Here is a 24144-nt window from a genome sequence, read left to right on the forward strand (position 1 = left end):
GGAGGGCTCGCCTCACCTCCGCATAGGCGGCCCGTTTTGCCCTATTTGTAATGGGCGGCACAGCCTGGGTGATCCGCCTGTCCATGATGTTCACCAGGACAAGCAGCCCTCTCCTGGTAAACGCTGCGGCTCTCATGATGGCAATGGGCGTTTTTACAGAAAACATGAAATATACATGGGGTAGAAAAAATATGATTGGCTAAAATATTTACACTTTCATCAAAAACACCACTATTGGCCAATCCTTTAATCATGTGTGCCAAAAAATAAGGTGACATTTGATTGGCTACAACACGCAGTGTGCAATTGCAAACATAAGAGTGCAAATGATCCTAATTCAAAATGCACATGCATTTATAAAGTTAACACAATTAGCAAACGGACATTCACAGTTAATACACCTTACTTTGTTTTTAAGATTGTGTGAAAAAATAAGAACGGAGAAAACAAACACGAAATGAACAATAAAGTTTATTGACACATGAGAAAAAACTCATTTTAAATAACAGCAAGAGTTAAACACTTAATTAGAAAATTGTCAACAAGCTAATAACAAGCTGATCGATAGTCCATGTAAACATGACATGTGACCATCAAAACAGCACATACGGCCGCAAACATCAGAACATAATTAGCATACAGCGACTGACAGCGCCTGACTACGATTGACTCAATCGTTCGTTCAGATCAGTCGGTAGCTAGAGGAGGTGCAGTGCTAATGAATGGGCGTCACTTTGTTTACGATCGCCCTGCCATACGATCGGATTTTGCGACCGACTCTGAATGAGGTCCTTATAGTCTCTTCCTCAAAGCCCGATCGTGTCATACACACAGAGGAATCAGAGCAGGCTTTCCTTAATCTTAAGGATAGTCTGACAAGAGCACCTGCATTGGAAATACCTGATTATAAAAAACCTTTTGATTTGTATTGTACGGAAGCCGATGGCTGTGCAGCAGGTGTCCTCACACTAAAACATGGTGATGCCAGTAGGCCCGTAGCATACTACAGTGCACAATTGGACACTGTGGCAAGATCACTCCCAACATGTTTAAGAAGTGTAGCAGCAACTGCTCTATTGGTCAGTAAGAGTGAGGATGTGGTACTAGGTCATGATATGATTGTCCATACTCCCCATGCTGTATCTGCTTTGCTAAACTCTGCCCAAAGCAGACATGTCTCCTCAGCTAGGTTCACAAAATGGGAACTAGCATTAATAGCACCTGCAAACATCACCATCAAAAGGTGCAGTACGTTAAACCCAGCTATATATTTACCACATGTACACATTCCAAACATATAAAAGGACTATTAACAGCAATCCAATTCCCAAAGGCAGTGGCAGTAATTAAGTGTAAAGTCCATACATGTGAGGATGATCCAGTGTCACTGGGCAACAACAGGGCAGACGAAGCTGCAAAATGGGCAGCAGGGTTAAAATTGAATGTACCAATGGAACAAATTATAACTTTTCAAACAATTGATATTCTGAAATTAATTGAGATGCAAAATTTGTGTTCTATCCAGGAAAGTCAGTCTGGAAGTCCAAGGGATGTGGGCAAGAGTCCTCTGGAGAGACGGATAAGGTAAGCCAGTGGCTCCCAAGGCATACTAACCAAGCCTGGCTGAGGCAGCGCACACGGTCTGACTCATCTGGGAAAGCAAAGTATGTGTAAATTGGTGAGAGCATACTGGTGCGCACCAGATTTTTCTTCTCAAGCGGAAAGAGCAATGTCCTGTCTGACCTGCTTGAGGAAAAACATTGGGAAAACAATCCCTACCGAACCATCCCATTCCACCGACTGACGGGCCTTTCCAGGTAATACAAATTGATTTCATCCAATTACCACCCTGCAGGAATCTCAAGTATGTATTAGTGTGCATACCCAGCTGCCACTAATACTGCTGTGTTTACTGCCAAGAAAATTGTTCAGGTGTTTGTGTGCAGATACGGTATCCCTAAAATCATCGAGAGTGATAGGGGTACTCATTTCACAGGTGATGTTTTTCAAAATATGTGTAAACTGATGGGTATTAATAGTCGACTTCATACCCCCTACCGACCGCAAGTCAGTGCCAAGGTGGAGAGGATGAACGGGACTATTAAAAATAAATTAAGTAAGATCATGGCAGAGACTGGACTAGGAGAGCCAGAAGCATTACCGTTGGTCCTGCATAGCATAAGGACCACTCCTAGACCCCCTCTAAATCTGTCCCCCTTTGAAATACTGTTGTTAGACAACCTCATTTGATTATAAGTCCACAGGAAGACTTGAAAGGTAACAACGAGGTAACTGTAAGGCATCTTATAACAATGAGTAAACAGTTAAAACAGCAACAGCAGAAACTGAAATTGTTGTCCCATGATATGCCTGAAACAAACTGCCATGATGTTGAACCTGGAGAATATGATATGATAAGAAATTTCTTGCATTCAGGTTGTTTGACTGATCGTTGGGAAGGTCCGTATCAGGTGTTGCTGATGAGTATCACATCTTTGAAGGTGGCCGAGAGAGATACGTGGGTGCATTCCACTCACTGCAAGAAGGTCAACCAAACGGTGGAGAAATAAGGCAGAGACGAGGCAGATAACGTGGACCTGTCAATCGCGAGCTTGTTCCGGGAGGGTTAAAAGGTTGCAGTGAGATATCTGAACTAAAGAAATTTGCAGGTCCTTGCTATGGCAATGGACTGGTCTGCTGTGTTCATTTTTGTATTCTCTTCCAGAGTTTCCATCCTGGTTTGTTCGGGGATCTCTGGTTTCTGTGACAGGGGGCCGATAGAGGAGATGGGAGCTAATGGCAGTATTGATGGAGTGGAGTCAAGAGGAGGAGTGCTATGCCAATCAGGGGAGTGTCCGACCAATCTTAGTACTGTAATTGTTAAGAGATCTGCTATTTGGATACTCAGAGACAGTGTGAAGGTCTATCGTCTGAGGATTATTGTATGTGTGAGTCCTGTGGGTCCGTAGTCAACGAGAGATGCATCCAACAGTGTCAACCTAAGAATAACAGTATTGGGGTGGGTATCCTTTAGAGGATTATCACACCATGGTGGGCAAAATTTTGAACCAAACCGACTGTTGGGTGTGCTCTCACGTGCCCCAAGGACAACATAATGTAGGATTAGTGCCATTTCCATTAAATATCTCTGAAATTTTAGAATTGCAAAAAGGGAAGACACTGGATGGAAAGTTTCTTAATACCAAACCACCCCATTTTAAACTCCACCAGTACCAGGCAGATAAAACTCTTATATGTTTAAACATCACCAACTCCAATGAACCAGGAAGTTGGGAAGTGACTGGGAATAACCAGACGATGACCTTCTCACAAAGAGCTGATCGTGAGCCTATGAATTATGAACTGTTACGCAAAATTAGGTCAGGTGGAAGACACTTCCGGTATAAATATACATTGAGTAACACCAAAGAAATGATTGGTAGAATATCAGAAGGGTACTGTGCTAAGGTTATACAACCAGAAACATGTATTTGCCAGATGGGAGAACCTGAGATAGGATCATTTGTGAGGGAAATGTGTATGATGATCATGATGCATACTATTCCTTATGTTCCCCCCTATTATGTATATTTTATATGTGGAAGGAAACCGTATAAGTGGCTCTCTCCGAGTTCCGAAGGTTTGTGTTACCTGGGAAGAGTAGACCCAGAGGTTATGACCCTCACACATGGCGAAATGCTTGGTATTCATAAAAACACACCATCACCATATCTTCACAGACAGAGACAAAATAAATATGATACCTGGTGATGTGCATAAAGCCACTCAGTTAATTAGTGAGACAACTGGCTTTCAAGTTTTGGTAGCACTGGATCCCACCAGGATCGCTTGGGATACACTAAATTTTAGATATATCCAAGACTTTCCTAAATTAATAGATAATATCACTGAGATGTATGATGACACATTCAGGTATACAGGTAGGTAGTTGCAAGCTTACAAGAGAGAACTCGTGCAACATAGACTGGTGTTAAATTATTTAACAGCTGTTACTGGAGGGTATTGCGTAACTTTGGCCACCCAATTTGGAGTAAAGTGTTGCACTTACATTACAAATGATACCAGCATTCCCAAGGAGGTAATAGACTGGAAGATGGATGAAATTCTGCAGCTAAAATGGGAATTTCGAAAGAACCATAATGCTTCAGTGGCTGAAATAGAGGAGAAGGTAGAGGAATGGGTTTCATGGTTGAACCCAGTGAAATGGTTCTCAGGTCTAGGAGAGTGGGTCCAGGAAATGATTGTGAATATAGGTAAACTCCTGATCCTCATACTGGTTGTCATCATAGTAATTGGCTTATGTGTCAGGTGTGTTTCTACTGTGTTGAAATGTGGAAAATGTAAAGATAAGGTGAATCAAAGGAATGAAATAATGATGGTGGTCAGTAGTAACGATATGAACACTGAGGTAAATGTAGGACTGCATTACAACCCTGAACTAAAAGGTACCATCGTATAATGTATAAGATTTAGTCATATATAAGATGTATTATTAAAATGTTATTTTAAAACATCTTAAATAATGTAAGTCCCTAGTCCCCCTCCGAGACTTTCTTTATAGGATTGGTGCATCCTCACATCTTTTCCATGATCTTCCAAGATCCGCGGTGTGCATATAAGGGTAGTTTTATGTCCCCTCCTAAAGACACATTATTGATGGATTAAGAACCACCTTGTGCCATCCCATAATATAACATTGAATAATATGTCATAATGTAAGCCTAAATTAATTTTCAGATCAGAGTATGATAGCATGTTGTTTACTATCAAAGGATGGACTGTCGAAGTCGGATAATTGGCTGAGACAGGATCGGTTTAAAATTAGATCGGGGCGACGCTATTTTGTGAATGGCAATGAGACGACATTTTGCGACTGGCCGCCCAGCGCCATTTTAGTGAAACTCGCCATTATAAGTACATACGGCGATGCTATTATATAGCGTCGTGCGATTCCCACGCAATAGAAAGAAGTTAAAAGTCCTCACCATGTAAATACAGACAGTCATTAAAACATATAAAATGATTAAACCTGCAAAGCACGTACCATGGTGTACTCCACAAAACACATAGTCGCACAGCGCTAACTAGCGTATTTTCCCAATTCCCCAATACTTACACACTGCACACTTACATAAAAGGTTCCCTAGTATTAAAGTGTATAAAAGGTTTATTCAGTAATTATTAATGTTGTGAAATAAAGGTTATTTGATATCTAAGGTTTAGTACATGGTAAGCAGACCGTGTTTGGTGTTGTACTGATCTACTGTGTCTCAACAGATTTCTGGTATCATCGGTGAGAAGATCGCAACATGCGTCTGCAAATTATGGACTATAGAGAGTTAAAACATTAAAATGTACTCTGTAATGTTATCAGCTTAGATTAGCATGCAACAGGAAAAAGGACACAAAGGGTTGTTGGAGGCTGTTTGTATCCATTCAAATTGACCTATGAACTATCCTGTAACAGAAGCACCTTTAAGAAGAACCAATGGAATCATGCCAATCTGTTCTATTGTATTGCCCATCCCTGTAAGTGTATATATGTGCGCTCTCTGACCCCAGTCGAGAGTCTTCTTGCTGTGCTGTTGACAGAGGTTTCTATTGCTGATGCTGGTATCTGGGCCCAGAGCGCGTGCATATGTAACAACTGTACCTTGGGTCTATATGATTTATTTGCGCTAACTGTCTTTAGATCACAGCATGTAACCATCTGTTTCTATATTGAATAACTTTTTGTGCTTTGGGACCACACTCAAAGTCTGAAAGCATTTATTTACTGTGCGACTCATTACGCTAAATAGCGACAATTTTAGAAGGTATAGGCAGGATTTTAGAAGGTATAGACAGGATTGCATAGAGGTTTTAAATAGGTATCGATATTTTGGACCTTGAGCCCTGGTGATTGGGTCTCCGGGCTGTGGCATTACACCCAGGTCGGTTGGGTCTGGTGCTGGTCTTAAATATAGGGGGATCACCACTTTTTTTTACCCCTATATTTAAAACCAGAACTGGTCCCTGCAGCCTTGGGTTGGTTTCTAAAATACGGTGGAACCCTACACTTTTTGTTCCCCATATTTTTAGAAACCATCACTGGCTGGCAAGCCCGGGGCTGGTTTGGCTTTTGGGGGGGGACCTTATGTCATTTTTTTTGTACATTTTTACCCCGTTTTTTTACAGGTTAAATAAAATGGGAATTTTCGGGAAATATTCTAGGGACCCCCCTAAAGAAGTGTAGACATAGGGGAGGACAAAGGGTACCCCCATTTTTAACTCCTGAAGGAAGTTGGGGTTTCTAATAGCCGCGGCAGGTGCATAAATGCGGCTTTGAATAAGGTGATGCAGAAGAGCATTTAGAAGGTTTTTTTAGGGCAAAACAACTATGCCCATCAAATTTGGGGTGCTTGAAAATGGGGTTCAGCATATTTTAAACTTGCTAAATTGTGAAACATCCACCTGCCGCAAACACCTGCAATCAAAAAAACACTTGGGGCATACTTGGGGACCCCCCCCAGAGTCAAATTCGCTAGTTTTTAAGATGGTACCCCAATTATTATTTTTTTTACCCCTTTTTCAAAGTAAATTTTTGGGGTGTCCTTAAGTTTTTTTAAAAAACTTTTTTGAAACACAGATTACCTTTGGGGGACTGTGTGAAGACTGCACGGCGGTTCCCAAAATGTTGCACCCCAAAACCCCAATTCTGCACTTTTTACCACCTGCCATTCATAGGCGATACTTTACCACCTATTACATTGCATTGACTTTCCGCCTAGGCGGAAAATCTTTGAAATTGAATATGGGGCAAAACTAAAACAGGCAATAATGACGTCATCGCCGGTAAATTACCGCGAATCCGGACTTAACGCCTCAAATTGAATACGGCCCTAAGCATAGTAAATCAGAGAGCAGAATGTACACTGAAACAATAATATAGCAAAGGCTCTGTAGGTCTGAACATCCTTTTATACACCACAGGAGCAGAGAATCAAATCTACAAGTAGTTGCATGAACTGCTACACATGTGCAGCTGATATCCACAGACATCAAGGTCATCAAATAAGTCAGTCTCCTTAAACTGAAGAACATAATCACCATCACCATCTTTTATGCTGATCTAGATGAATTCTACACCATAATGTTAGATTGGAAGAACAATGCCAAGAAATCTGGATTTAGGGGCCCAGAGCTTTTTAAAAAAAAATAAGACATGATAATGGGGGCTTTCCGTGCGCTACAGCGCTTACTTGTTCGCCAAGTGCACTCCAAGGTGGATGCCAAATTTTGGTCCTTGGACCTATCACAGCATTCTGTGCGTAATATTGTGGTTTGTCATGAAAACACAAATAAGCACAGGGTGAGAAATGTAAAAATGTCACATTAACATCCAACAAAAACACAAATAACAACATGGTGGGCACAGGGTGATATCACGAACCATATTGTTATGCTGAGTCAAAACCACCATATATCATTCAGACTGAGCACCAGGGAGATTGCCAGGGACTTTTGGCAAGTATGATTACAAATGTAGGGATGAAAAAAATTACTTTATTTATATTTTCTTTTTAATTGAAGCCCGAGTTGTGTACTATAATTGTCTGCTGCAGTGCTCAGACTGTGCCATGGACTTGGATTTATGGACCTTTCTCTAATGTGAAAGTGCCCCATTCATAGCCATAAGGCCCATTAGAATGATAAGGGTATTCAGGCCTCTTTCACTGAAGCTAGGGGGCCCCTTGACTCCTTGACCCTAGAGTCAAAATGTCCCTTAGGGAGAAGGGTCTTCAGGCTCACCTCCACTGTACAGTACGGAGGAACCCTTTCTCCCCACGGTTGAAAAAGCTTCTCTCTGGAAACTGAATCCTCAGGTCCCCCAGAAGAAGATAACCACTAACAATTTTGGGAGAAGGTCATAGGGGTCTTCCCCAAACTCAAAAAAGAGAACACACAGTATATAGAAAACATGGTGTTAGTGCAAGTGTATGATACAGGTTTAGTCTCCCATATCCAAAATGCTTGGGACCAGGGGTATTTTGGATATCGGAATATTCCGTATTTTGGAATATGTGCATACCATAATATAATTAGATATCTTGGGAATGGGTCCCAAATCTAAACACAGAAAATGCATTTATGTATTATATACACCTTATACACACAGCCTGCAGATAATTTTAACAATATTTTCCATAATTTTGTGGCTAAAACAAAGTTTGTGTACATACATGAAATTCATTTTTGTTTCATATACACCTTATACACACAGCCTGAAGGTTATTGTATACAATATTTTAATAATTTTTTGCCTTTAACAAAGTTTGTGTACATTGAACCATCAAAAAGCAAAGTTTCACTATCTCAGTCATGCTAAAAAAAAATTCTGTATTTCGGAATATTCCATATTTTGGAATATATGGATATGGGAGACTCAACCTGTAATAAATAAATAGTGCCATGTCCTTAACCCAGCCCGGGCCAAAACACTAGAGCAAAGGCAAAATAGTAATACCTGGAAAAAAAAATATTTTGCCTAATGCAAAGGGCTTTACTCTGCACACGAATGTTCCTTACCAGCTCAGGCAGCAGTGGGGGCATATAGCACTTTGGGCTTCAGGCAGCCAGTGTCACAAAATCCGGGACTTAGGGCCTGTTTCAGAGCCGCTCGTAAGTGGCCGCTCGTTCGCTCCGAGCGATGTTTGCCCAACTGCGCATGCGTACGGATCGTTATACGCATGCGCGAACCAGTCAGTGCAGTCGAAATTCATGTGCTCGTAAAATAGCGAATGCCTGATAATTTGAGTGACAGAAAGAGGCGTATGTGGGTGGTAAGAGGAAGGTGCTTGAAAACAGGGAGTGGAGATCCGATCGCAGGCGTGCTTAAAGGTCAAAACGGGCGTTTTATGGGTATGCATAATTAATACAGCAGCATAATTGACCACGTCACTGGGTTATTTTATAGCCAGAACTGCTTGCAAAATTGTGGTAGCAAAAACCAACCACAAGAATAGCGAGCAGCTCATACCCTGGTCGATGTACTCGATTAATCTAATAAATAGCGGACATGACGTAGGATGCGAGCGGCCAGGGGGCGTAGTTTTCCAAAAAACGACCGCAAGTTTTGTTCGCTCGTTCAGACCTAGAGGCGTGAACAGACCGCAAAGAGCGAACGGTTCATTTGAATAGCCACCCCTATTTTCTGGACGAGCGAGCGCTAATTGCGTCCGGCTCTGAATCAGGCCCTTAGCCACTCTACGGGTGACTTGATACAGGTGAGCACCAGTATCCAGTCTCTACATGACCACTTCAGTTTATCTCTGACAAGAATGTCCTATATAAGCCTGCATCTGACACAAGCACCTTGTCGGAACAATGTGGTTCTTTTTCTCCCACTGATCTCACTCATTGGTGAGTCGGTGCTACCTCCGATACACTGTCTGAACCTACACTGCTGGATTCCTGCAAACTGTTGCCTCTGAGTTACTACATTAACTTTGCGGTCCTGCGCTGTATGTAATGCTGCTTCCAAGCCTGCACCTACCAGCCTGTGTTCAAGTACCAGTTGCAGTCCGGCACTTCCACTGATACTCTCACAGGTCTCATTCCGGTTCAAGCCTGCTGTCCCACTCCGACTGCCTGCTGCTATCTCCGGTTCAAGTCTGCAGAACCACTCCGGCTAGCTGCTGTTATCTCCAGTCCTACTATGGTTGAAGCATGTGGTTCCACCTCGGCTGGCCGCTTCTCTCTCGATTATCACACTGGTTACTCTGCTGGTCTACCTCTGGTCCCAATCCAGTTCAAGACTCCGGTTCCACTCTGGTTACTCGGCTGATCTACCTCCGGTCCCAATCTGGTTCAAGACTCCACTTCTATTCCAGCTACTCTGCAGTTACCTCCAGTCCTAGTCTTGTATAACTATATCATGTAACCATATCGCCTGGTCGTTTGGTAGTGTGTACACACTGCACGATATGTGAGGAATCGTTTACGAGATTGACAGATCTCCCTGCATGTACAAAAGATCTGAAGATGTGACGAACGACGCTGCGGAAGCACGCATAGTGCGTACACACCAGGCTTGCCTACCCTCCCGATTTGGTCGGGAGCCTCCTGAATATCGGGTACCGCTCCCGACCCCCTGGAAAGGCAGGCAATCCTCCTGGATGCTGCCTGCCCCACGGACTACTACTGGAAACCACCACAGCAGGGGGCCCAAAGATGTGATTTGCGCTGAATCGCGTCATCGTGGCTCCGCCCCCTGCTTCAAAATGCCTTTATATTCGGCATTGCAAAGAGGAGGCGGGGCCCCAAAACATCATCATAGCCCGGCCACACCCCCCGCTATATGTAGGCATTCAGCTCCCTCCCGGAAGGAGGGAGCTGAATTTCGGCAAGTATGGTACACACAGGACGATTTGAATAATTTGACGTTTAAATGCGTCGGAATGGGTCAAATCGTTCATAATATGGCCTAGTGTGTAGGGGCCTTAAGAGAGACGTATAAAATCCAGTACAAAAGAATAAAAGATGGTATTGTCCACAGCAACCAATCAGATATTTACTTTCAATTAGCTAACGTACCCTAGAAACTGTCAGGTACTAGAATCCGATTGGTTGCCATGGGAAACAAAGTTTATTAAACCCCCCTCCCACCCCAGTTTTTAGTTTGTGTTTGGAATGTGGTCTCACATTGTAATCTGTCACGCTGGGCGTTTTTTTTTTTAATTCCTTAAATCCCAAACACTGACAGATGTAAAATGTGGGAGATATATATATATATCAGAATTAGGGAAACTGTGGCTACCCAGCTGATGTGGAACTACAAGTTACAGGATGCTCTGCCATTAAACAAGTAATAGTTCTAACAGTTACATAATAAAATATGAACTATACATAAAAAAAACAAAAAACGAAGTCGTGCCACCACCAACATGGCGGCCATAATACCCCGCGCCGTGGAAACTCTGAGAGCCGCCTGAGCGATGCGCATGCGCGGCAACCCGTCGCCGCGTGATGACGCCATCAGCTCGCTCTGCCACGTCTCTCCTGGGCAGCAGCAGTTGCGGAGAGTTGGGGTGACGGATGCTATTGCTGCTGCGGAGGGTGGTCCGGCTCCCCCTGCACCCCACAGCTTGTACACTGCCCGGGCTCACCATGCACCAGCAGCACCAAGCTGCTCCGGCCCCTGTGTCAGTCTGACAGCCCAGCCCTCAGCTGCTGGGGGAAGAGAAGAGGCTCATCTGATGCCTGAGCTGCTGCCCCCCCTCCTGCCTGTACATGTGTGAGTAACTCCCCCTCCATCCGTAATGCACGCCTGTACTCAGAGACTGTGCTTATATATTGCAATGGCAGAAAACATGTATCTGGAAAATATGTTTGACTGATGTGCATATATATTGCAATGGCAAAGCATATACATCATTATGTGGCTGCTGTGCATTTATATTGCAATGTTAGAATGCACTCCTAGAATATACAGCTGCTGTGCATATATATTGCAATGAGAGACTGCACTCCTAGAATATACAGCTGCTGTGCATATATATTGCAATGAGAGACTGCACTCCTAGAATATACAGCTGCTGTGCATATATATTGCAATGAGACTGCACTCCTAGAATATACAGCTGCTGTGCATATATATTGCAATGCTAGAATGCACTCCTAGAATATACAGCTGCTGTGCATATATATTGCAATGCTAGAATGCACTCCTAGAATATACAGCTGCTGTGCATATATATATTGCAATGAGAGACTGCACTCCTAGAATATACAGCTGCTGTGCATATATATATTGCAATGAGACTGCACTCCTAGAATATACAGCTGCTGTGCATATATATTGCAATGCTAGAATGCACTCCTAGAATATACAGCTGCTGTGCATATATATTGCAATGAGAGACTGCACTCCTAGAATATACAGCTGCTGTGCATATATATATTGCAATGAGAGACTGCACTCCTAGAATATACAGCTGCTGTGCATATATATTGCAATGCTAGAATGCACTCCTAGAATATACAGCTGCTGTGCATATATATTGCAATGTTAGAATGCACTCCTAGAATATACAGCTGCTGTGCATATATATTGCAATGAGAGACTGCACTCCTAGAATATACAGCTGCTGTGCATATATATTGCAATGATAGACTGCACTCCTAGAATATACAGCTGCTGTGCATATATATTGCAATGATAGACTGCACTCCTAGAATATACAGCTGCTGTGCATATATATTGCAATGATAGACTGCACTCCTAGAATATACAGCTGCTGTGCATATATATTGCAATGATAGACTGCACTCCTAGAATATACAGCTGCTGTGCATATATATATTGCAATGAGAGACTGCACTCCTAGAATATACAGCTGCTGTGCATATATATATTGCAATGAGAGACTGCACTCCTAGAATATACAGCTGCTGTGCATATTTATTGCAATGAGAGACTGCACTCCTAGAACATACAGCTGCTGTGCATATATATATTGCAATGAGAGACTGCACTCCTAGAACATACAGCTGCTGTGCATATATATTGCAATGAGAGACTGCACTCCTAGAATATACAGCTGCTGTGCATATATATTGCAATGAGAGACTGCACTCCTAGAATATACAGCTGCTGTGCATATATATTGCAATGAGAGACTGCACTCCTAGAATATACAGCTGCTGTGCATATATATTGCAATGCTAGAATGCACTCCTAGAATATACAGCTGCTGTGCATATATATTGCAATGAGAGACTGCACTCCTAGAATATACAGCTGCTGTGCATATATATTGCAATGCTAGAATGCACTCCTAGAATATACAGCTGCTGTGCATATATATATTGCAATGAGAGAATGCACTCCTAGAATATACAGCTGCTGTGCATATATATATTGCAATGAGAGACTGCACTCCTAGAATATACAGCTGCTGTGCATATATATTGCAATGAGAGACTGCACTCCTAGAATATACAGCTGCTGTGCATATATATTGCAATGCTAGAATGCACTCCTAGAATATACAGCTGCTGTGCATATATATTGCAATGAGAGACTGCACTCCTAGAATATACAGCTGCTGTGCATATATATTGCAATGAGAGAATGCACTCCTAGAATATACAGCTGCTGTGCATATATATATTGCAATGAGAGACTGCACTCCTAGAATATACAGCTGCTGTGCATTTATATTGCAATGCTAGAATGCACTCCTAGAATATACAGCTGCTGTGCATATATATTGCAATGCTAGAATGCACTCCTAGAATATACAGCTGCTGTGCATATATATTGCAATGATAGACTGCACTCCTAGAATATACAGCTGCTGTGCATATATATTGCAATGAGAGAATGCACTCCTAGAATATACAGCTGCTGTGCATATATATATTGCAATGAGAGACTGCACTCCTAGAATATACAGCTGCTGTGCATATATATATTGCAATGATAGACTGCACTCCTAGAATATACAGCTGCTGTGCATATATATTGCAATGCTAGAATGCACTCCTAGAATATACAGCTGCTGTGCATATATATTGCAATGAGAGACTGCACTCCTAGAATATACAGCTGCTGTGCATATATATATTGCAATGAGAGACTGCACTCCTAGAATGTACAGCTGCTGTGCATTTATATTGCAATGAGAGACTGCACTCCTAGAATATACAGCTGCTGTGCATATATATATTGTAATGGCAGAATACATACATCTGGATCACACACTGCACATTTATACTGCAATGGCAGAACACACACACACTGCACATGATTTATTTTGCAATGGCAGAACCCACACATCTGGATCACATACACACTGCATGTTCATCTTGTGATGGCAGAACACATACATCTGGACTTCATACTCACTGCACATTTATACTGCAATGGCACACACACCTGGATCACATACTCACTGCACATTTGTGCTGCAATGGCAGAACACATACATCTGGATCACATACTGCACATTTGTGCTACAATGGCAGAACACATACATCTGGATCACATACTCACTGCACATTTATTTTGCAATGGGAGAATGCATACATCTGGATCACATAATCACTGCACATGTATACTTCAATGGCAGACACACATCTGGTTCACATACTCACTGCACATTTATATTGCAATGGCAGAACACATACATCTGGATCACATACACACTGCACATTTATATTGTAATGGCAGACACGCATCTGGATCACATACTCAGTATGTGAGCCAGATAAATGTGCAGTGAGTCACTGCACATTTATATTGCAATGGCAGAACACATACATCTGGATCACATACTCACTGCACATTTATGCTGCAACGGCAGAACACGTACATCTGGATCACATACTCACTGCACAATATACTGCAATGCCAGAACACATACACCTGGATCACATACCCACTGCATATTTATGCTGCAATGGCAGAACATACATCTGGATCACATACTCACTGCACATTTATGCTGCAATGGCAGAACACATTCGGCTGGATCACATACTCACTGCACATTATACTGCAATGGCAGAACACATCCGGCTGGATCACATACTCACTGCACATTATACTGCAATGGCAGAACACATACATCTGGACAGTAATCTCCTTCCTGTGGCTCCTGGCTTTGTATTCTGCAACTGGATTACCTTCTGGGTGACTCTGTATATTACTTGCACAGAATAATGGCTTATTGATTATTATTATTATTATTGTTGTTGTTTTTACATTTCATAACAATCAAGAGACAGTTTATGGGAATATCACATTGTCATGCAGATTAAATATGGGGCAGTGGGGCGCGTTGCCTGGATTTCGGCTGATTGCTTGATGTGTACCGCAGTTTGGGCCTGATTCAGACCCGCTCGCAAGCGGGTCGATTGTTAGGCAGTGCGCATGCGCGGCGTGTGTGAGCCCAGCAGCGAACGCAAAAAGCATGCGCTCCGGGGCTCGCATACAAAAGGGGCGGCTGTCGATGTTGATCAACAGCTCGCCCCGTTTGGAAGGCAGGGGGGGGGGGGTGGCTGTGCAAACTGAGGCATTAGAGCAGGAAGTCCACTGGGGCTTGCGGCAACGAGACCCTACCGCAAGGGTCTAATCACAAGCGCGATGGTCTTGACCATCGTGACCATCACCTGGCCGCTCGCATAAGCTGTGGGTGGCTATGCGGGCGGCCAAGAGGCCGCAACTAAAAAAAACAAGCGCCCGACCTGATTCAGAGCGAGCGCTCGCTTTTTGCGGGCGCCTCTGAATCAGGGTAGGAGAGGGTTAGCGTACTTACCAGACGCAGTCTGGCTACGGCGTCAGTATTTAATTACATACCGATTCCCCAGAGACAGCTGAGCCTGTTCTGCAGTGGTGGATCTGTTACATTCTGTTGTTATGTAATAACTTTATTACCATTGATTTATTATTAATAATACCTTGTCGTGTATGTATATAGTACGGTAATGTCGCACTATGGTGTTTCCTATAACTTAGTCACAGTGCTCTTTCGCTCCGTGTCCCGGTTGTGGCTGTCTCAGGAAATCTTTGGTTACTATACTCCAGTGAGTTACTATAAAACAAACTTTTACTTGCTCTTGATTTTTGATTTGTTTGGTGGTGTTGTAATAACATTAACTGCAGCCAAAGAAAACACAACTTACCTTCAAAGAACAAAAGGTTTATTCTTCACACAGAACTTGTAATATCAGTAAATAGGAGGTAACCTGGGCAGAACACCCAAAACCTTTTTATTTACTTTATTTTTTTTTATTATCTACCGAGCCCAAAAATGTTAAATCCCTTTTCTCCTGTCATTGATCTGCACCTAAAGTCACCTAGCGATGTCATATATCTCCCTCCTCTGTGTCATGTGACCGATGCCAGCGCCAGGAACCGCTTACTTCACTCCCTTAGAATCTGTACAGCGAGCACAGGCCGCTTTCCTACATTATGTTGCTGAGTCTGCTCCGTGTAATGGTAACTGATATTGTACAGATGTGTCCTTATACATATTTGCTGCAGTCGCGCTATAAAAGCCCCTTCTTTTCAACGAAAAATACATCTGTCGCAACGCAGTACAACTTGGACGCACCAGGAGACTGTGCTGAATCATTTTATATGTGACATTTGTATGTCCGAGTGTGACTGAGTCTCTGAATCTGTATACGAAGAGCTACAATGTAGTGGTCGCAGCTTTTTTCATTCCAAGTTCAGTTGTGCTTCATATACAGACTCGCGTGCATTCAGATAGACAAGTGTCATGAATCAGATTAGTCAGCTGGTGCGTCCTATTGCGGCTTAGGAACATTTTCGGTGATGCTAGCAGAGTAGCACGGGACGTGGTGGCTCACTCATGCCAGGCAAGTAACACTGCATGGCGTATTGAGGCTACATGTACGAGGGTGCATCTGTAGTTACTGGTAGATCCACTTTAGATTGCATCTGTTTGCACTTTAAAAAAAAAAAAAAACAATTAGAGGAAAATGATTGGACTCTGATTACTCATTAACTTTTGGTTATCGCTCCAAGTATATACAACTTATGGATAAGTATTTATTATTTTGTGATATTTTTCTGGTTTCCCCCCGACCAATCGGCGTAAAATCTCATCTAATAGAATCAAGGAGAGGCCACCAAATGCAGTGTGGAAGGGGTTAAGCTGAGCTGGGACCACCTGCTGCTGTGTGAGGAACATGTCAGTGCTTGTAAAGGAATCACTATTCAGCCAGGTGTTGAGGTAATCGGTATGTCTGTCCTGGAATGAAAACAGATATTGGTTGTTATCGGAAACGGCTCCTTTTTTCCCAGTTGCCTATTCACCAGTTGTCATAAATGTTCCCCATTGGGGTTTTTTTCATCTGTGTTTTAGATCTTTGGGCTTTTTCCTAAGACAGGCTGGGCAATGCAGTGTAGAAATCCGGAGTCGGGAAGGTTCCCAAAACCTAGGAAACTTTAGGCATTGTGACTGCTTGGTTCAGTGTAAATGTGACTATCTCCCCTGTACATCCTGACTGTGATTAGGGTGTTTGTACCACCACCCATCACATTGTGAGAACCTCCAGTCAGGGGAAAGGACTGAGATGAATCAGAAAGCCGAGGTCATCCCAGTATGTGGGTTATGTGCTTTCAGTTTGCTCATTTTGTGATACCTCTCAGCCCAGACCAATGCGTTCACCCGTCCATCTTTACAGAGTCTTTCAGTTGCTTAAGAGACTGAAAAGCTATTTATACAAGTCTAGGAAACCTTTAGATTGTCATTTCTTCATCCCTTATGTTATTAATTACATTTAGAGAAGCTCCACCCTGTACATTTACCACATTTTAGCCATCAGCATGAAGACTGGGCATACAGCTTCCTATTGCATCTAGGCCTGTATTCAATTAGCTTCGCACCTGTGAGACTTTTTCGCATGCCGGACTTTCCGCCTATATCGCGTATTTTAGCTGCGGAATTTTATCGTGTGCGCCCCCGCTATTCGCCGTATTCAATTCCAAAACTCGCGAAAATACAATCCGGCGAATGCAAACCCGGCGAAAAGTGCTGTCAGAATTGGGGAAATCAGCCTGACACCCCCCTAAAAGAAGCACTAATAATTGGGGATCAATGTACATGCCTCTAAATAGCCCTAATAAAGCTATTTGGGGTACTTAAGGTGTATCAGTTTCTTCTAATTAGCGTCTTTGCACAAGTGGTGAAGAATAGCATTAAGCAGTTTTTATTTGGGTAAAATAAGTAGTCCTGTCAAATTTGGGGTTCTTGAAAATGGGTGCCAGCATGGTTTAAAGTCTCTAAAGTATAGTTTAAAAAAAAACGTGAAAATGCACCTACAGCAAGCACCTGCAATCCAAAAAACACCTCACCCATACTTGCAGACCCCCCCAAAAGTCTATTTCGCTGGTTTTTAAGTTTCGCCCCCTTTTTAAAATTAATTTTTTGGGGTGTTCCTCTATTTATTTATTTTTACGCAGTTATCCTTTGGGGGGCTGTCCCAAGATTGCACAGTGGTTTTCCCACCTTTGCACCCCAGAATAGCGATTTTACACTTTTTTTCGCCACCTATTCATAGGCGAATCTTTTTCACCTGTTACATTGCATAAAGTTCCGTCGGCGAAAAGTCGCAATCGGCGAAACTTTTCCGCCGATTCCAACTTTTCGAGGCTAATTGAACACGGGCAGTAGTTGGGTAGAAATGTACCGATTTGTTTCATTTTAGCTTCAGAATACACAGCTTTCTACATATGTTAATTTCCAGGAGTCAATTTTCATTTAATTGCAACATTTTACCTACTGGAATCCTTTCCAATTACATTGTTGTTCTTTTATTGGCGGCTCCCTATTCTGGTAATACACTCGGTTATCTTCCTCATCAATTTACAGAATTAATGGCTGCAGGTAGAGTCCTAATCTGTCCTATCCTATCCACACAAGCTTGGCATTAACATACATATATACCATTATTCTGTCTGTATCAATACGTTGCCTTTGGTTATGAAAACTCATAATGTTTAGTCTTGGGGGGAGAAATAGCTGCAAGAGTGCGGACTTCCCTGCACAATCGGGTTACCGTAATTGAAGGTGATGTGCGCTTCTGTATGAGTTCCACGTGTGTGTGTGTGTGTGTGTGTGTGTGTGTGTGTGTGTGTGTGTGTGTGTGTGTCATAAAGATGTGGATTGTGAATTTAATTGTCTGTAATGGAGCAATTTGGATAAAGTTAAGTTTGGGATTAAATTGTCCTTTTAAACCATGAACTAATTTTAATCCTTGTGCCTCATGTCTATCAAACGTGGAAACGTTATGAACTCGCCTTTTTCCACCTCCTGTGTAGCGTTACCTGAGATGCTTCAGGTAGATAAACAATCTAGCCAAGTGAATGGCGTGCTTTGCCATAATCCGTTCCGGCAGTTATGTAATAAAATAAATACTTCTCGCGTCCACATGGATCTCCATGATGCCCGTGGCACGCATACATATTACAGTGGCATATCTGATGTAATTCGGGCTCAGCTGCTATTAACCATTTGCTTGCTGTGGAAGCTGTTATTTTTTCCTATATCACCGAAGAGCCGCTGCGTGTGTTTCATCTAATTGCATTACTTTGTGTGTAGGATCTGTACACAGAACTGCGAAGCTGCGCTGTCACCAAGTGGGTTATTACTAAGGTGCTTGCTGCCAGAGGGCCCCCCACCCATACCTGTTACAGCTCTAGCCACAAACCCAGTGATTTGCTGGAGGGATGGGGGGGGATGACTAGTCACTGGAAATACAGCTAGCGAGACTAAAACCATTTAAAACAGGGGTACCCCAAGGTTTGCACCTCCCAAATCTGAACATATTCCAGTTACTACAACTCAGTCTATCCTTAGCCAATACTCTATTCCCTCAACCACTTTGAAACCAAGTCCCAAGCATTCTGAGGCCTTGCTAGATAAGCCCCGTCTATGACTACGCCTAGACCTTTTAATTCATCAGGTTTGTTTGACGTGATTTCCAGACTGTTCGGGATCTTGCAAATTGCTGGATTGGAGATGTTCTGCGTCTCTTTTATTCAGCAGAGTCTCCATTAATAACCCCCTAGTGCTGGTGTCAGACTCTCACTGGCCTGTCGTCACAGCATCCTCCCTACCGCCACTGGGATACGCTCTATAGATCTACAGTAAAAAGACTGACAATGTCTAGATAGACACGAGATGTTAGACAGTCAGTAGGTAGACAGGGACAAAATGTCGACACACTAAATGTTGACAGGCTCAAATGGTCGAAATTAAAATTGTCAACAAAATATGGAAAATCCATTTTTTTTTTATTATTATTAGGGTTAGGCACTAGAAGCGATGTTAGGATCAGGCACCTACCCCGACAACCATTTGTACCTGTCGACCTTCTTTCATGTCGACCATGATAAAAAGGTCGACATGTTGGTTTTTTTCTCACCCAAATCTTCACCCTGACCCTCCCCTTGGTGCCTAAACCTCCCCCCTGGTGCCTAACCGTCGACCTATTGACTGTCTAACATCTGTTGTCTATTTAGACATTGTCTATCTTTTTACTGTAGATCTTTAAATCCGCATCCACTGCCACTCATGGGAAGCGGGACTACTCTCTCTATTCTTTCTTATAGGGACTAGTTCGATAAATCCAGTTCATGGTGTAACTAGCACCTGGTCCCTGGATGTTTCTTGGCCGCATTGACTAGTCTACATTCAGTTCTGAGAGCTCTGTCAGGATCCTCTCCTGTGTACATGGACCAGTGTCTGCCGGGTTGGGTATGGGTTGCCAGCGGTCGGGATGCCGCTGGTCAGAATCCCGACACCCATAAGGAAACAAGGCAAGTCTAACCCTAACTCCTACCCTAACCCTTCCTCCCCATTGCCTAAATTTAACCTATCCACACCCTAAACCTAACCCTCCCCAGAGCCTAAACCTAACCTCCCCCCTAGTGCCTAAACCTAACTCTTCCTCCCCGCACCCTAATCCTAACCCTCCCTCCCCAGTGTCTAAACCTAACCTCCTCCTCCCCACACCCTAATCCTAACCCTCCCTCCCCAGTGTCTAAACCTAACCTCCTCCTCCCCACACCCTAATCCTAGCCCTCCCTCCCCAATGCCTAACCTCCTCCTCCCCACACCCTAATCCTAACCCTCCCTCCCCAGTGTCTAACCTCCTCCTCCCCAGTGTCTAAACCTAACCTCCTCCTCCCCACACCCTAATCCTAACCCTCTCTCCCCAATGCCTAAACTCCTCCTCCCCACACCCTAATCCTAACCCTCCCTCCCCAATGCCTAATCCTAATTCTCCCCTAATTGGCGATACTTACCTTCGGGATGCTGGTGCCGGGATCCCAATGCTGTCGGGATTTTGGCGCCGGTATTTAGACTGCCTACATCCCGTGTCTGCCATCTGTACATTAATATTCCCTCTGTTTATCCAGTGTCCAAAATGTAGTTTTTCCTCACTGTCCTGAAATACTTATTTATATGATCTGCTAGAGCCTGACCTACCTCTGTTCATTTCATTCTATATCTAAGCTATAAGCTACCCTTTAGTCACGGATTGCTGTTATTTCCTTATCTGATTTTGCTGATCCAGATACATTACTTTCTCCATTCTGCTTATATATCCTAGTCCGCTTATCAGAACTGGGCTGTTCTTCTCCGCCCTGGTCTTTTCTAACATGCCTGACACAAACCTCTATTTCTTTTGCAATTGCGCTGTAAATATTCTTTTCCCTCAGCTCCTGGGCTCCATTCACATGCCTCCAATCTGATAATTATCCCAATTTTCCATCTCTGTAAAGCCAGCAGTCCCAAAATCTCAACACCTCAGGCTTTGGGCTTAACCCTATTAGGTGTGAGTTTGTTTTATGAAACCCGCATACATTGCATGAATGCACACACCACATAATGTACACCTCCGCGTACCTGTCCCACATCATGCACACCTCCACGTACCTGCCCCACATCATTTACACCTCCGCGTACCTGCCCCCCATCGTGCACACCTCCGCGTACCTGCCCCCCATCGTTCGCACCTCCGCGTACCTGCCCCCCATCGTTCGCACCTCCGCGTACCTGCCCCCCATCGTTCGCACCTCCGCGTACCTGCCCCCCATCGTTCGCACCTCCGCGTACCTGCCCCCCATCGTTCGCACCTCCGCGTACCTGCCCCCCATCGTTCGCACCTCCGCGTACCTGCCCCCCATCGTTCGCACCTCCGCGTACCTGCCCCCCATCGTTCGCACCTCCGCGTACCTGCCCCCCATCGTTCGCACCTCCGCGTACCTGCCCCCCATAATTCGCACCTCCGCGTACCTGCCCCCCATAATTCGCACCTCCGCGTACCTGCCCCCCATAATTCGCACCTCCGCGTACCTGCCCCCCATAATTCGCACCTCCGCGTACCTGCCCCCCATAATTCGCACCTCCGCGTACCTGCCCCCCATAATTCGCACCTCCGCGTACCTGCCCCCCATAATTCGCACCTCCGCGTACCTGCCCCCCATAATTCGCACCTCCGCGTACCTGCCCCCCATAATTCGCACCTCCGCGTACCTGCCCCCCATAATTCGCACCTCCGCGTACCTGCCCCCCATAATTCGCACCTCCGCGTACCTGCCCCCCATAATTCGCACCTCCGCGTACCTGCCCCCCATAATTCGCACCTCCGCGTACCTGCCCCCCATAATTCGCACCTCCGCGTACCTGCCCCCCATAATTCGCACCTCCGCGTACCTGCCCCCCATAATTCGCACCTCCGCGTACCTGCCCCCCATAATTCGCACCTCCGCGTACCTGCCCCCCATAATTCGCACCTCCGCGTACCTGCCCCCCATAATTCGCACCTCCGCGTACCTGCCCCCCATAATTCGCACCTCCGCGTACCTGCCCCCCATAATTCGCACCTCCGCGTACCTGCCCCCCATAATTCGCACCTCCGCGTACCTGCCCCCCATAATTCGCACCTCCGCGTACCTGCCCCCCATAATTCGCACCTCCGCGTACCTGCCCCCCATAATTCGCACCTCCGCGTACCTGCCCCCCATAATTCGCACCTCCGCGTACCTGCCCCCCATAATTCGCACCTCCGCGTACCTGCCCCCCCATAATTCGCACCTCCGCGTACCTGCCCCCCCATCATTCGCACCTCCGCGTACCTGCCCCCCCATCATTCGCACCTCCGCGTACCTGCCCCCCCATCATTCGCACCTCCGCGTACCTGCCCCCCCATCATTCGCACCTCCGCGTACCTGCCCCCCCATCATTCGCACCTCCGCGTACCTGCCCCCCATCATTCGCACCTCCGCGTACCTGCCCCCCATCATTCGCACCTCCGCGTACCTGCCCCCCATCATTCGCACCTCCGCGTACCTGCCCCCCCATCATTCGCACCTCCGCGTACCTGCCCCCCCATCATTCGCACCTCCGCGTACCTGCCCCCCCATCATTCGCACCTCCGCGTACCTGCCCCCCCATCATTCGCACCTCCGCGTACCTGCCCCCCCATCATTCGCACCTCCGCGTACCTGCCCCCCCATCATTCGCACCTCCGCGTACCTGACCCCCCCTATCATTCGCACCTCCGCGTACCTGACCCCCCCCATCATTCGCACCTCCGCGTACCTGACCCCCCCATCATTCGCACCTCCGCGTACCTGCCCCCCCATCATTCGCACCTCCGCGTACCTGCCCCCCCATCATTCGCACCTCCGCGTACCTGCCCCCCCATCATTCGCACCTCCGCGTACCTGCCCCCCCATCATTCGCACCTCCGCGTACCTGCCCCCCCATCATTCGCACCTCCGCGTACCTGCCCCCCCATCATTCGCACCTCCGCGTACCTGCCCCCCCATCATTCGCACCTCCGCGTACCTGCCCCCCCCATCATTCGCACCTCCGCGTACCTGCCCCCCCATCATTCGCACCTCCGAGTACCTGCCCCCCCATCATTCGCACCTCCGCGATCAATTGATCGGCCAATATATCAGGTGCCAGTCGGCCAGTGTGTACCAGCGATATGGCTGTGAATGATGTCGTTCACAGACACATCACTTTGGCTTTGCTGCACAGCCGATGACAGATATTTCTGTCCATCGGGCAGTGTGTACAGACGGTCTGCCGACAGCCTGTACACTTGCATCAAAGGCCGTGGGGAGGGGGGTGGGAGACGACACCTGGCTAGCAGGACCTGCAGCCAGAGACAGATGATGGACGTTCATACACCCCGACTGACCATCATCTCCAGATATCTGTTCAATGTGTGCCCAGCTTAAGAAGTGACATTGGAACAGTGCACAGAGGTGGTTTTACTGAACCAGAAGGCGGAGCAGGGATGGGGCAAAGTACTTCTATTCCCCGCTCCCTCTCTCTTTACTCTTCGAGGGGTCCATGCAGGGCTGCCAATAGGAGCAATGAGCCCCCTGACAATTCGGCTGACCGCCCGTACACACAGCGCAATGCCCCCAATATATCTGCAGATGATGGTTGTTTATACGCACTGAATAACCATCATCTGGCAGGGGGGGGTGTCACGCCCCAGGGCTGCCACTTCAGTTGTCGTACACACAGCATGACGCCCCAATATAATCTGCAGATATATTGGACACCGACTGCGCAGCAC

The 24144-nt window shown here is 45.3% G+C and overlaps 1 protein-coding gene across 2 annotated transcripts in view; it reads left to right on the plus strand.

The window, feature by feature from the left end:
* The first annotated feature begins 11005 nt into the window (after window positions 1-11005).
* The window catches only part of TMEM39A (transmembrane protein 39A), a 42410-nt gene continuing 29271 nt past the window's right edge, over window positions 11006-24144 (plus strand). For both annotated transcript variants that reach the window (XM_088465000.1, XM_088465001.1), the window contains exon 1: window positions 11006-11296. The gene's annotated coding sequence lies outside the window, so the exon portion shown is untranslated. The remainder of the gene's footprint in view (window positions 11297-24144) is intronic.

Source organism: Taudactylus pleione, unplaced genomic scaffold (genome assembly GCF_031769625.1).
Source record: "Taudactylus pleione unplaced genomic scaffold, aTauple2 ptg001784l, whole genome shotgun sequence".
NCBI classification, from domain to species: Eukaryota; Metazoa; Chordata; class Amphibia; order Anura; family Myobatrachidae; genus Taudactylus; species Taudactylus pleione.